This window comes from Chiloscyllium plagiosum, unplaced genomic scaffold, assembly GCF_037043375.1.
Source record: "Chiloscyllium plagiosum isolate Xiang-an unplaced genomic scaffold, Cpla_swu_hap1 HiC_scaffold_31, whole genome shotgun sequence".
NCBI lineage: Eukaryota > Metazoa > Chordata > Chondrichthyes > Orectolobiformes > Hemiscylliidae > Chiloscyllium > Chiloscyllium plagiosum.
Window position 1 is genome coordinate 56,695,716 of NW_028270169.1, and position 12,762 is coordinate 56,708,477.

General features: G+C 42.9%; 1 protein-coding gene across 11 annotated transcripts in view; it reads right to left on the minus strand.

Moving 5' to 3' along the window:
* camkk1a (calcium/calmodulin-dependent protein kinase kinase 1, alpha a) overlaps positions 1–12,762 on the minus strand; it is a 259,555-nt gene that overhangs the window by 162,500 nt on the left and 84,293 nt on the right. For 6 of the 11 annotated variants that reach the window (XM_087977554.1, XM_087977557.1, XM_087977556.1 and 3 more), the window contains one exon: positions 4,055–4,162. The exons of 1 other annotated variant lie outside the window; for it this stretch is intronic. The gene's annotated coding sequence lies outside the window, so the exon portion shown is untranslated. Of the gene's footprint in view, positions 1–3,635; positions 3,767–3,918; positions 4,163–12,762 lie in introns of all 11 variants that reach the window. 4 more of the 11 variants (XM_087977555.1, XM_087977563.1, XM_087977562.1 and 1 more) reach the window with 2 other exon arrangements.

Here is a 12,762-nt window from a genome sequence, read left to right on the forward strand (position 1 = left end):
GGAGACTGCCAGAACACACAGCAGAATATAGATAGATTGGACAGTTGGGCGGAGAAATGGCAGATGGAGTTCAATCTGGGCAAATGTAAGGTGTTGCATTTTGGGAGATCCGTTTCAAGAGCAAACTATAAGGTAAATGGAAAAGCCCTGGGAAAGATTAATGTACAGAGAGATCTGGGCGTTCAATTCCATTGTATCCTGAAGGTGGCAACACAGGTTGATAGAGTGGTCAAAAAGGCATACGGCATGCTTTGCTTCATCAGACGGGGTGTTGAGTACAAGAATTGGCAGGTCATGTTACAGTTGGCTAGGATTTTGGTTTGGCCACATCTGGAATACTGCGTACAGTTCAGATTGCCACATTATCAAATGGATGTGGATGCTTTGGAGAGGGTGCAGTGGAAGTTCATCAGGATGTTGCCTGGAATGGAGGCTGCTAGCTATGAAGACAGATTGAGTAGGCTTGGATTATTTTCATTAGAAAGACTAAGGTTGAGGGGAGACCTGAGTGAGGTCTACAAAATCATGCGAGGTATGGCAAAGAGTGGAGGACTCAATTTCTAGGGGTCACGAGTTCAGGGTGAGGGGAAAAGTTTAAGGGAGATATGTGAGGAAAGTTCTTTATGCAGAGGGTGGTGGGTCCCTGGAACATGTTGCCAGCGAAGGTGGTAGAGGCAGGCACCAGAGTGTCATTTAACATGTATCTAGACAGATACATGAATGGGTAGGGAACAGAGGGATACAGATCCTTAGAAAATAGGTGGCAATTTAGATAGAAGATCTGGATCAGTGCAGGAGGACCGAAGGACCTGTTCCTGTGTTGTAATTTTCTTTGTTTATTGTTCTTTGTTCTTTACCTGTGAACATCCGAACCCCCCTAATCAACTTTTGAAAGTTCTTACCTATTACTGTCAAAATTGGCCTTGGATCAATTTAGAACTTTAACTTTTAGATCTGGTCTATCCTGTTCCATCGCTATTTTAAAACTAATAGAATTATGGTCACTGGCCCCAAAGTGCTCCCTCTTGACACCTCAGTCACCTGCCCTGCCTTATATCCCAACAGTAGGTCAAGTTTTGCACCTTCTCTCGCAGGTACATCCGCGTACTGAATTAGAAATTTTTCTTCTACACACTTATCAAATTCCTCTCCATCCAAGCCCTTAACACTATGGCAGCCCCAGTCTATGTTTGGAAAGTTAAAATCCCCTACCATAACCACCTTATTATTCTTACAAATAACTGTGGTCTCCCCTTACAAACTTGGTTCTCAATTTCCTGCTGACTATTAGGGGGTCTACAGTGATCAGCCCTTTCTTATTTCTCAGTTCCACGCAAATAACTTCCCTGGACATATTCCCAGGAATATCCTCCCTGAGTACAGCCGTAATGTTATCCCTTATCCAAAACATCACCCCCTTCTCTTTTGCCCCCCCTTTCTATCTTTTCTCTAGCATTTGTATCCTGGAACATCAAGCTGCCAGACTAGTCCATCCCTGAGTCATATCTCTGTAATTGCTATGATATCCCAATTCCATGTTCCTCACCATGCCCTGAGTTCATCTGCCTTCCCTATTGGGCCTCTTGCATTTAAATAAATGCAGTTCAATTTATCAGTCCTACTTCATTCTCTGCCTTGTTCCTGCCTGCCCTCACTGGTTGACTTGCTCCTTTTCCCAAACTGTACTGGTCTCAGACTGATCTCTTTCCTCACTATCTCCCTGGGTCCCATGCCATCACCTTACTTGTTTAAACCCTCCTGAGCAACTCTAGCAAATCTCCCTGCCAGTATATTAGTTCCCTTCCAATTCAGGAGCAATCCATCCTTCTTATACAGGTCACTTCTACCCTAGAATTTTCTCTAACCTTTCTATGACTTCAAGAAAATTGAGGTCAGATGATTAACAAGTTGGTCAAACACGTTGGTTTTAAGGAGTGCCCTAATGGGGGAAAGAGGCAAAGGTTAAGGAAGAGAATTACATACTTTGGGCGGAATTGGATTTTAATCAGAATGTTTAAAGAAAGAAGCACAGACTTCCTTTGTGTAGAGAGTGTACTCACTTTATATTGAGCCCCATGTTAATGATTTGCATGACTGTATCAAATGTAATATTACCAAGTTTGTTGAGATGATAAAATTAGCTAGAATTGAAAGTGGTAAGGAGGATGTAGAGGCTTCAAAGTGATTTACAAAGGCTGGGTGAGTGGGAAACTACATGGCAGATGGGGTATAAAATAGATAAGTTTGAAGTTATTCATTTTGGTCGGAAAAGCAGAATGGTCGTAGATTGGGAAAGGTTGATGTATAAAGACACCTCGTCGTCCTTAAACACCAATTATTGAAAACAAACATGCAAATGCAGCAAGCAGTTAGAAAGGAAAATGGCATGTACAAACCTCATTATTGCATGAGGCTTAGAGCACAGGAGCAAAAAAGGTGTACAGGGCCTTAATGAGACTACACTTAGGAGTATTGTGTGCAGTGCTGATCTCCTTATCTAAAAAAAGGATATACTTGCCATAGAGGGGAGGTGGGGGTGCAGTGGAGATTTACCATACTGATTCCTTTGATGTCAGAATTGTCATTTGAGGAGAGATTGGATTGACTAGGCCTATATTCACTGAAACTTAAAAGAATGAGAGGTGATTTCATTAAAATGTATAAAATTCTGACAAGGCTGGAGAAACTGGATGTTGGGATGATGTTTCCCCATCTGGATGGTTGGAGTCTAGAAAAAAGGTCATAGTCTTAGGATACAAGTAGACCATTTAAGACTATGATCATTTCTTCTCTCTGAAGGTAGTACATCTGTGGAATTCCTTATCGCAGAGGACTGTCGAGGCTGGGTCATCAGGCATATTCAAAGCTAAGATTGACAAACTTTGAATCAGTAAGGAAATCAAGGGTTCTGGGGTAAAGGCAGGAAAGTGCAGTTGAGGATGGTCAGATCAGGCATGATCACATTGAATGGTGGCGCAAACTTGATGGGCTGACTGGCCTACTTCTGTTCCTACATCTAATGGCCTGTGGCGGCCAAGCCTTCAAATACATTGAAGAAAGAAATAGATAGATTTCTAGAAACTAAAGGCAACAAGGGGTATAAAGAAAAAGCAGGAGCAAGGTGACAAAAAAAGATGAAAATGTGTTACTGGAAAAGCGCAGCAGGTCAGGCAGCATCCAAGGAACAGGAGAATCGACGTTTCAGGCATGAGCCCTTCTTCAGGAATGAGGAAAGTGTGCCATGCCCGAAACATCGATTCTCCTGCTCCTTGGATGGTGCCTGACCTGCTGCGCTTTTCCAGCAACACATTTTCAGCTCTGATCTCCAGCATCTGCAGTCCTCACTTTCTCCCCGACAAAAAAAGATGATCAGCCATGATAATAGTGAATGGTGGAGGAGGTTTAGTAGGCCTAAAGGGTGATTTCTGCTACAATTTTCAATGTTTCTACATCAGGTCAGCAGCTCTCCTAACACCCATTCCAAGCTGCTCACCCTTTATATATCTAGACATTAAATCATCCATTAATAGCCATTACCTAATTCAAACTTTTAATCTTAATTATTTGTTACATTGAAGACTCTGCTTAACCTTAGATCAGTATAGATCAGCAAGAATAAAGAGAATGGGACTTACTGCAAGTTAAGATACAGGCAACTGAGTTTTAGATTATCCCATGTTTATGGAGGGTAGAATGTAAGAGAGCAACTGGGATGCACTGGAATTGTCAAGTAACAAGGCATGGATAAGGGTTTCAGCAGCAAGAGCTGAGAGAGGCAAAAACACACATGTGCAGATAAAAAACATTTACTTCCCCAGCATCATACTAATAACACAACAGGCTCAATTTGAAGAAATTGTTCAAACCTCTATGTAGCCAGAGCAGCTTTTATTCAGCATAGTGTTAATTATTGATTACCTGTAAGAGGGAGTCAGTTCTCTCTTCTCAACTGCTGCAGCTCCTGTGATGTGTGGGCCAGATGCCTGACACAAACAAAGCCAAATAATAAACAGCCAACACAATGGCAGCACCTGAATGGAGCAGCGTCCTTTACCTGTGATGTTAGTGACAAAGGCAGCGGTTGGAGCCTCTCGGCTATGGCACTTCATTCTCCAGTTAATACGTCAGTGAAAACAATCAAATCCACTTGGCAGAAGAGCTTCTGCAGAGATAGAAATCACATTACCTCTGTACGAATCTGCATATTTCTGTTAACTGAAAGCTTTCAGTTGCAAATTTCCATTATATTAACACCCTTTCCTAGCCAGCATGGTTTGTGATATTTACAGACTTAATCTAAAATTCTTTCTGCATCCTGTTCCTAGGGGTTTCTGCCAGAATACAGCCTACTGGAAAAACGAAACAGCCTGTGAAGATAGTCCTTTTAAAGGTAGCATGCAGGCATTTCAGTGGACAGCATGATCCCACAAACAATAAAACCAGATAATTTGCTTTTCTGAATAAAAGAAAAATCTGCAGATGCTCGAATCTGAAACAGAAAAAGAACTGGCTGGCGAAACTCAGCAACTGAAGCATCTGTGGGGAGACAGCAGAATTAATGTTTCGAGTCCAGTGAGTTAACTCTGCTTCCTCCTTACAGATGCTGCCAGATCTGCTGAGTTTCTCCAACAATTTCTGTTTTTGTTCCTTACTAGTGACATTAGTTAAAGGCTAGGGTTTGGCCAGGACACATGGGAGAGCTTGATCCCTTGGACCTTCTTTATAGGAACTCAGCCAAGTTCTTTACACCCAAGAGGGCAAAGGAAGTTTTGGTTAAAGGTTCCATCACAAGATAGGTCTCTCTGGCTGAGCAGCAGTTTCCCAGCATTGCACTGAAAGGCGAGCCTGGACTGTGTTCTCATGTTTCATGAAATGAGACTTGAACGCAGAACCAATCAACATCTTTCACAGGTTGGGAGCTAAAGAAGCAGAATTTCTGGTCTTGCTCCTACCGTATTCCATCAAAAGAAGATTTCAATACTGGCTGATCTATCGTGTGATTACGCTGAGGTATGGACATTTTTCTCTGTGAAAGGTGTTATACAAATTGTTGTTTTACTGAGTGCTATTTTAGTTTGGAACAAAGCAACTTTCAGGACAGAAAGAGGCCATTTAGCCCAACACGCTAATACCACATCCCTAAAAGAGCAATTCCATTAGCTCCATTTCGCCACTATTTCCCACAGTAATGCAAATAATTGCTGCACAACCCTGGTGGAGACAATGTCGCACCTCCACACTGAGGATATCCTCCATCCTACTGTGTGGCACCATCACTGTGCCATTTGGGGCAAACTTTGAACAGATTTAGCAAATCAAGACTGGGCATATATGAGATGCTTTCGGCCATCAGCAGCAACAGAATCATATTCCAAAACAATTGCAACCTCATGGCCTGGCATAACTACCCTTCTCTACCATTACCTTCAAGCCAAGGAATCAACCCTGGTTCAAGAATGCAGGAGGGCATGACAAGAACAGCAACAGTCAGAGCTAAAAATGAATTGGTTGGCAACAGGAAGCAAAGAGGGGCAGGCAGTGATGTGTGGGGTGCTGCAGGGCTCAGTGCTGGGGCCTCAGTCGTTCACAATATGCATTAACGATTTGGACAAAGCAATTGAATGCCATATCTCCAAATCTGCAGATGACACTAAGCTGGGTGACAGTGTGTGCTGTGAGGAGGATGCGAGGAGGCTACAGGGTGACTTGGACAGACTTGGTAAATGCAAGCCAATGTGGATAAATGTGAGGTTAATAATTTTGGTCACAAAAACAGGAAAGCAGATTGTCTGACTGGTGGCAGTTAAGAAAAGGTAAGGTACAACGAGACCTGGGTGTCATGGTGAAAGAGTCGTTGATGGTTGACATGCAGGTGCAGGAGGTGAGGCAAGCTAATGACATGCTGGTCTTCATAGAAGGAGGATTTGAGTTTTGGAATAAGAATGACTTGCTGTGGTTATACAGGGCCACTCCTTGAGTATTATGTGCAGTTTTGGTCTTCTAGTTTGAGGAAGAACTTTCTTGCTATTGAGGGAGCTGAAAATGTGTTGCTGGAAAAGCGCAGCAGGTCAGGCAGCATCCAGGGAACAGGAGAATCGACGTTTCGGGCATAAGCCCTTCTTCAGGAAGGATATTGAGAAACTTGAAAGGGTTCAGAAAAGGTTTACAAGGATGTTGCCAGGGTCGGAAGATTTGTGCTATAGGGAGAGGCTGAATAGACTAGGACTGTTCTATTTCTCTTTTTACATCTATTTTACACTTATTCTTGCTTTATCCTTTGAAATGTCTCACTTTTATCAACTTGCCTCCTTTCATTTCTCCCCTCTTCGGTAATCTTCCTTTTCAAACATGCAGTCTCTCCCAGTTGGAAGCAAAACAGCAGCAGATGGGAATATCATCCACCAAGCCACTTGCCATCCTGACTTGGACACCCCTCAGTTCCTAATAGACACTGGACCAAAATCCTGGAACTCTCTGTCTTGTAGCATTGAGGGTGTCCTGCACTCCAAATAGTGCAATGGTTCAAGAGTCAGTTCACCACGTCCGTCTCCAGGGCAACTAGAGATGACAATCAATTTTGGCCTTGAAATAGCAACACCAATATCTCATGAATGAATATTCCTGCACATTTCTGCTCCTGACTCAGGTTCAACTCCCTCTTAGATTGGGCTTCTGTGCATTCCCAAGAGTCCTATCAAGGTCTTTACCCCAGACTCATTACAGAGAGCAACTTTATTGTCCCACCTTACTCCCTCACCTACATTCCTGCCCAGTATAACTACTGAGACTGATGTTCCAATGTCCTTCTTCAAGTAGATTAGCTCTCACTGTCCCTCTCCACTTCTCCCTCTAGAATGTCCATACATTTGGGAATAAAAACACTGCCATTCTGGAATTTATAGTGGATGATTGCAGCAACATTATGGAACAGTAACCTGGCTGATGGGTGACAACACCTTCTCCCCAAATGAAACTCCTTTCACCTATACTTTCCATCACTCGTCCTTTGAAGACCATAGCAGAGGCAATGTGACTATTACCACTACAACACATCTTGGTTGGTCCCCTTCCTTCACTTGCACTTTCTCATCCTTTGAGCCCCTCACTTTGTTCCATACCTCACAGCACTCACTAAAAATTCACATTCCCTACTACAAATCCAAGCAACATAAAAATGTTTTCACCAAGATATCTTCCCTCCCTACATAAAAAGAAAAATACTGTGGATGCTGGAAATCTGTAAATAAAAGAAAATGCTGAAGAAACTCAGCACGTTTGGTAACCTCTGTTGACAGAAATCAGAGTTAACATCATTCTTCAGAAATACAGACCGCCTGAGTTTCTCCAGCATGTTCTCTTTTTAATATCTGCTCTGCTTTCCTCCCTAAGCCCTTGGCACCAAAATTCCTCTCTAGGTCATTTAAAACTGCAGTTTTATTTTCACTTTTGATATCCTAGTTCCCACTGAAATCTTTAATCTCTTTCACCTGCCTTCCCAGCTCACCCTTCACCTCCACGATCATAAGTCACAGGATGTGGAGGTGCTGGTGTTGGACTGGGGTGGACAAAGTTAAAAGTCACAACACCAGGTTATAGTCCAACAGGTTTATTTGGAAGTACACGCTTTTGGCCTGCTGCTCATTCACCCAGGTAACTAATGGGGCAGGATCTTAGGACACAGATATTATAGTAAAAGATTGAAGGGATGAATACAAGAAAATACAACTGATGCCATATATTGAACAAACATAGGTTGCTATTAATTCTTTAATCACTTAGAATGAGATGCAGGTTTCAATTGATTAATATGTAAGTCCCAGAACTTCTTTCAAGCCACAGTCCTCAGACCTGAAATAGAACCACTCTGACTCAAGGTTGGCATATAGATAGACTCTAACCTCACACCTTTACTGCATTGTCTGAGCTGAAATGTCACCTTTTTTTATACTAATAGAACATTCAGTTATTAGATTACTTACAGTGTGGAAACAGGCCCTTCGGCCCAACAAGTCCACAACGCCCCGCTGAAGCGAAACCCACCCATACCCCTACATTTACCCCTTACCTAACACTACGGGCAATTTAGCATGGCCAATTCACCTGACCTGCACATCTTTGTGACTGTGGGAGGAAACCGGAGCACCCGGAGGAAACCCACACAGACACGGGGAGAACGGTGGGCACAGTGGTTAGCACTGCTGCCTCGCAGCGCCAGAGACCCGGGTTCAATTCCCGACTCAGGCGACTGACTGTGTGGAGTTTGCACGTTCTCCCCGTGTCTGCATGGGTTTCCTCCGGGTGCTCCGGTTTCCTCCCACAGTCCAAAGATGTGCAGGGTCAGGTGAATTGGCCATACTAAATTGCCCGTAGTGTTAGATAAGGGGTAAATGTAGGGGTATGGGTGGGTTTCGCTTCGGCGGGTCGGTGTGGACTTGTTGGGCCGAAGGGCCTGTTTCCACACTGTAATCTAATCTAAATCTAAACGTGCAAACTCCACACAGTCAGTTGCCTGAGGCGGGAATTGAACCCGGGTCTCTGGCGCTGTGAGGCAGCAGCGCTAACCACTGTGCCACCGTGCCGCCCAGTTATCTCAGGACTGTGACTTGAAAGAAGTTCTGGGATTAATCAATCGAAACTTGCATTCCCATTTTAAGTTCTTAAAGACTTAACAGCAATCTAGGTTTGTTCAATAAATCGCATCAGTTGTATGACATTTTGATCTTTTACTATAAATTCTGTGTCCTATGTCTCCTGCCCCTCTAGCTACCTAAAAAAGGAGCAGGGTTCCGAAAGCGTATACTTTCAAATAAACCTGTTGGACTATAACCTGGTGTTGTGTGATTTTTAAATTAAATCACAGGGATAGCTGACTTGAAAGGATATGGCAGTCAATAAGAATTGCTAAATCTGGCTGGGAGACATAAAAACTCTCAGATCCTGCTCCCATTTACCAAAACTGTTTAATCTCCAGCCCTCTTTATTTCAATTTATCATCTCAACCCCCTGACTCCATTGTCACTTCTATCCTAATCTCCAACATGTCCAGGAGCTCATCAAATTCTTTGTTTCTAAGTTTGAGCTGTCTCTGCTAGTTCCTTCCCATCCAATAGCTTACCCTTCACTCGAGTTCTGAACTTGCACACTTTCTTCAATTTTTCTCCACCTCTGAGATACATGAAGCCCGCCTCTTGCTCTGTCATCTTATCCCCTTAAAACATCCTAGACAAAACTCTTCTCAGTATCAAAAAGGTTTAATCTAGCTTTCCCTCTGGCTCCCCATGTTAGCAGATTTTGTAAACAGTTCTCTCTTTAAGTGCTGTCCTTCTCACCTTTAAATTGACAGTCATCACACTTCTGCTCAAACCAACTCTTGACCCATTTGTGATTGCAAACCATCAATCCAATCCAATCTCAGGTATAACTCTCCAGAGTCTTTGAACATGATGTCACTCCCAAATTCATGCCCATCTTTCTAGGAGTTCCATGTCTGAGTGGCGCTATTGATTATCATCCTGATGTAGATTGTAAGAAGAAGGGCGGCACGGTGGCACAGTGGTTAGCACTGCTGCTTCACAGCGCCAGAGACCCGGGTTCAATTCCCGCCTCAGGCGACTGACTGTGTGGAGTTTGCACGTTCTCCCCGTGTCTGCGTGGGTTTCCTCCGGGTGCTCCGGTTTCCTCCCACCATCCAAAGATGTGCAGGGTCAGGTGAATTGGCCATGCTAAATTGCCCGTAGTGTTAGGTAAGGGGTAAATGTAGGGGTATGGGTGGGTTTCGCTTTGGCGGGTCGGTGTGGACTTGTTGGGCCGAAGGGCCTGTTTCCACACTGTAATGTAATCTAATCTAATCTAATCTAATCTAATCTAAAGAACTGTAACTTAAGGAGCCAGAAACATCATAAAATGGAGAGATAAGTTTTAAAAAAAGTTGATTCATAAATTTTCAATTTGAGAAGCATGGATTGGGTTATTTCTTGATGGCGGAACTTCAGTCCATTCATCCAGAATATTAGTCTCTATGAGGGTTGAGTACGTGCTGGATGGGGCCCACTGCATCCTGAGGGAGACAGTTGCAGGTTATAAGGCCCACCTCCATTTACTGAGGTACTAACAGTTATACTCATGGCTGTTAGAATCCTTCCTCAACCCAATCCCATCTACTCCCGTTATCCCTCCATGCCACTATGCCCCTTTAGAACCTCATTTCTCCCTCATACTCCATTACTCTCATATCACCTGTTTCATTGCAGCAATTTAATTATACTTCCTACAATTCTGATTTGGATCACAAGACTTCCAGAGCACTTTAGGTTTGAACTGATAACAATCAGTTGGATCTCATGAAGCAGATCCACTCCTGATATCATAGAATCCCTACAGCATGGGAGCAAGCCATTCCATCCATGGAGTCCACACCAACACTACAAAGAGCATCCCACCCAGACCCACCCCTTTACCCTATCCCTGTAACCATGCATTTCCTGGTACTACGGGCAATTTAGCATGGTCAATCTACCCAATCTGCACATCTTTGGACTGTGAGGAACCCGGACAACCCAGGGGAAACCCACGCAGTCATGGGGAGAACGTGCAAACCACACAGACAGTCACTTGAGGGTGGAATCTAACCTAGTTCCCCAGCAGCATGAGGCAACAGTGATAATATCTATGCCACCCCGCGGAAATGGATATGGAAATGGAGCTGCGTGTTAAAGTTTTGAGATTTTACTTGTCTGAGAATATTATTTCTTTGTCAAGTTGGTTTTAAATTTGGTTTGAACACTTGCAGTGAAAGTTTCCTGTCTATTGCAATTGAAAGTTTTTTGAGAAAAAGAACTCGGGCCAGTTTTAACCTTGATGTCAAGCGTCCTTGAGCAAGAGTCTACGATTAATTGCCACTCTTAAGCCTGCTTGACAGAATGTGATTAAAAAAGCAAGGACAGTAGGTGTCAGCCATGACTTACTGGGCATAACTCTCATCTCAAAGACAGAAGGCTCTGGGTTCAAACCCGACTCCTGAAACCTAAGTGAGTACACTCTAGTGTGAATAGTATTAAGGGAATGCTGCATTTTCAGAGGTGCTATCTCTCGGATGAGATGTTAAACCAAAACTCCTCACTTGCCCATTCGGGTTAGCAACAAAGCTTTGCTGACATTATATGAATTATGACAGCCGAGTGCTCAGCAGTGAGCCAGTCAACTTTCATGCTTCAACCAATATCGTAAAATAGTTTATCTGGTTATTATCATATTGTCACTGTGGTTCCCACGTTACAGAAGTGTTTATACTTTACAAGTACTTGATTGGATATAACGCACAATAGGATATCTGAGATTGTGAAAGGTTTATGCAAATCAAGATCCTTCTTTACAGAGCTTGCTTTTAATGCCAAAACAAACAATGGCACGAACTAAATTTAAACTTTCTTCAACCCTTGTAAACACAAAATGAAAGGCACGCAATGTATTTTTAAGTCTGAGTTGTGGTCTTAGGGTCACTACTTGTATCGTAGCAAAGTAAAGTGTCAACAATGCATAGCCCTCAATTAGGACTTAGCACCATCACAGACAGGGTTAAAATATTCTGAATATAATTCTGATTTTGATGTACTCCTTGGCATTCTGAGGAACATTAAATTCCACTGCATCTTTTTTCTGCAGAGTCTGTACAGAACTGCTTTGGACCTTTGAACTTACTTATAGATAATTTATGAGTAAAGTATATTTTTGAAATTAAAAAATCTGAACACATGCATTTACCTCATGCCTTTAAGGAAATATATTCTCCTAACATTGTTAACTAGGCACGTCTTGAATTCAGCGACATACAAAGATATTAGTACAATTGAGTAAAAGGTTGATGAAGCAAGTGGGACAATTAAGGAGTCTTAAAGAAGAATGAGAGGAGGAGAGGTTTTTTTAGGGCAAATGGGGAGTTGTTCCAGAGCTAAGGACTTCAATTGTTGACAGAAAGACAACCAAGGCAAGTACAGCATCAACTCTGGAATGCACAAAAAGTCAAAAGCACCAAAATACAATAGTCTCAGAGGACTGTAAAAGATCGGAAAAGACTGCAGAGAAGAGGCGGCTTCCCAGAGGGAACTGAACTCAAGAATGTGAATCTACATGTATCGCTGGGCTGAAGCTGTTGAAGAAGCCTTCGTGAGTTACTGCAGTGCATCTTGCAAAAAGCACACTGCGTTGCTACTTGGAGGTAAAAGCATAAATGTTACAGTTGATGAATGGGATGCAAATCAAATGGTGACCTTGCCCTGGATGGTTGCTGGAGCTGCACCTATCAGGTAAGTGCAAAATTTCCTCACCATCTTGACTTGTGCCTTGTGGATGGTGGATAGACTTTTGGGAGTCAGGAGGTGAGTTAATTGCTGTAAGATTCCGAGCCTCTGGCCTACTCGTGTCCAGTTTGGGTTCTGTCAACCACAGGATGTTGTTACTCGGGGATTCAGCGATCATAATGCCAATCGATGTCAAAGTGCGAATGCAGAGATTCTCTCGTTGAAGATGGTCGTTGTCTCTTACTTCTGTGGCATAAAGTGCTGAAAATTGTACAATCATCAATGACTATCCCCACACCTGATTCAACGAAGGAAGAAAGGTCATTGATGAAACAGCTGAAAATGGTTATACCTAGATGTTATAATAAGGAATTCTTGTAGAGATACCCTTAAGCTGAGCTGATTGACCTCTAATAGCCATAACCAACTTTTCCCTGTGCTCGGTATGACTTCAAATGGTGCAGAG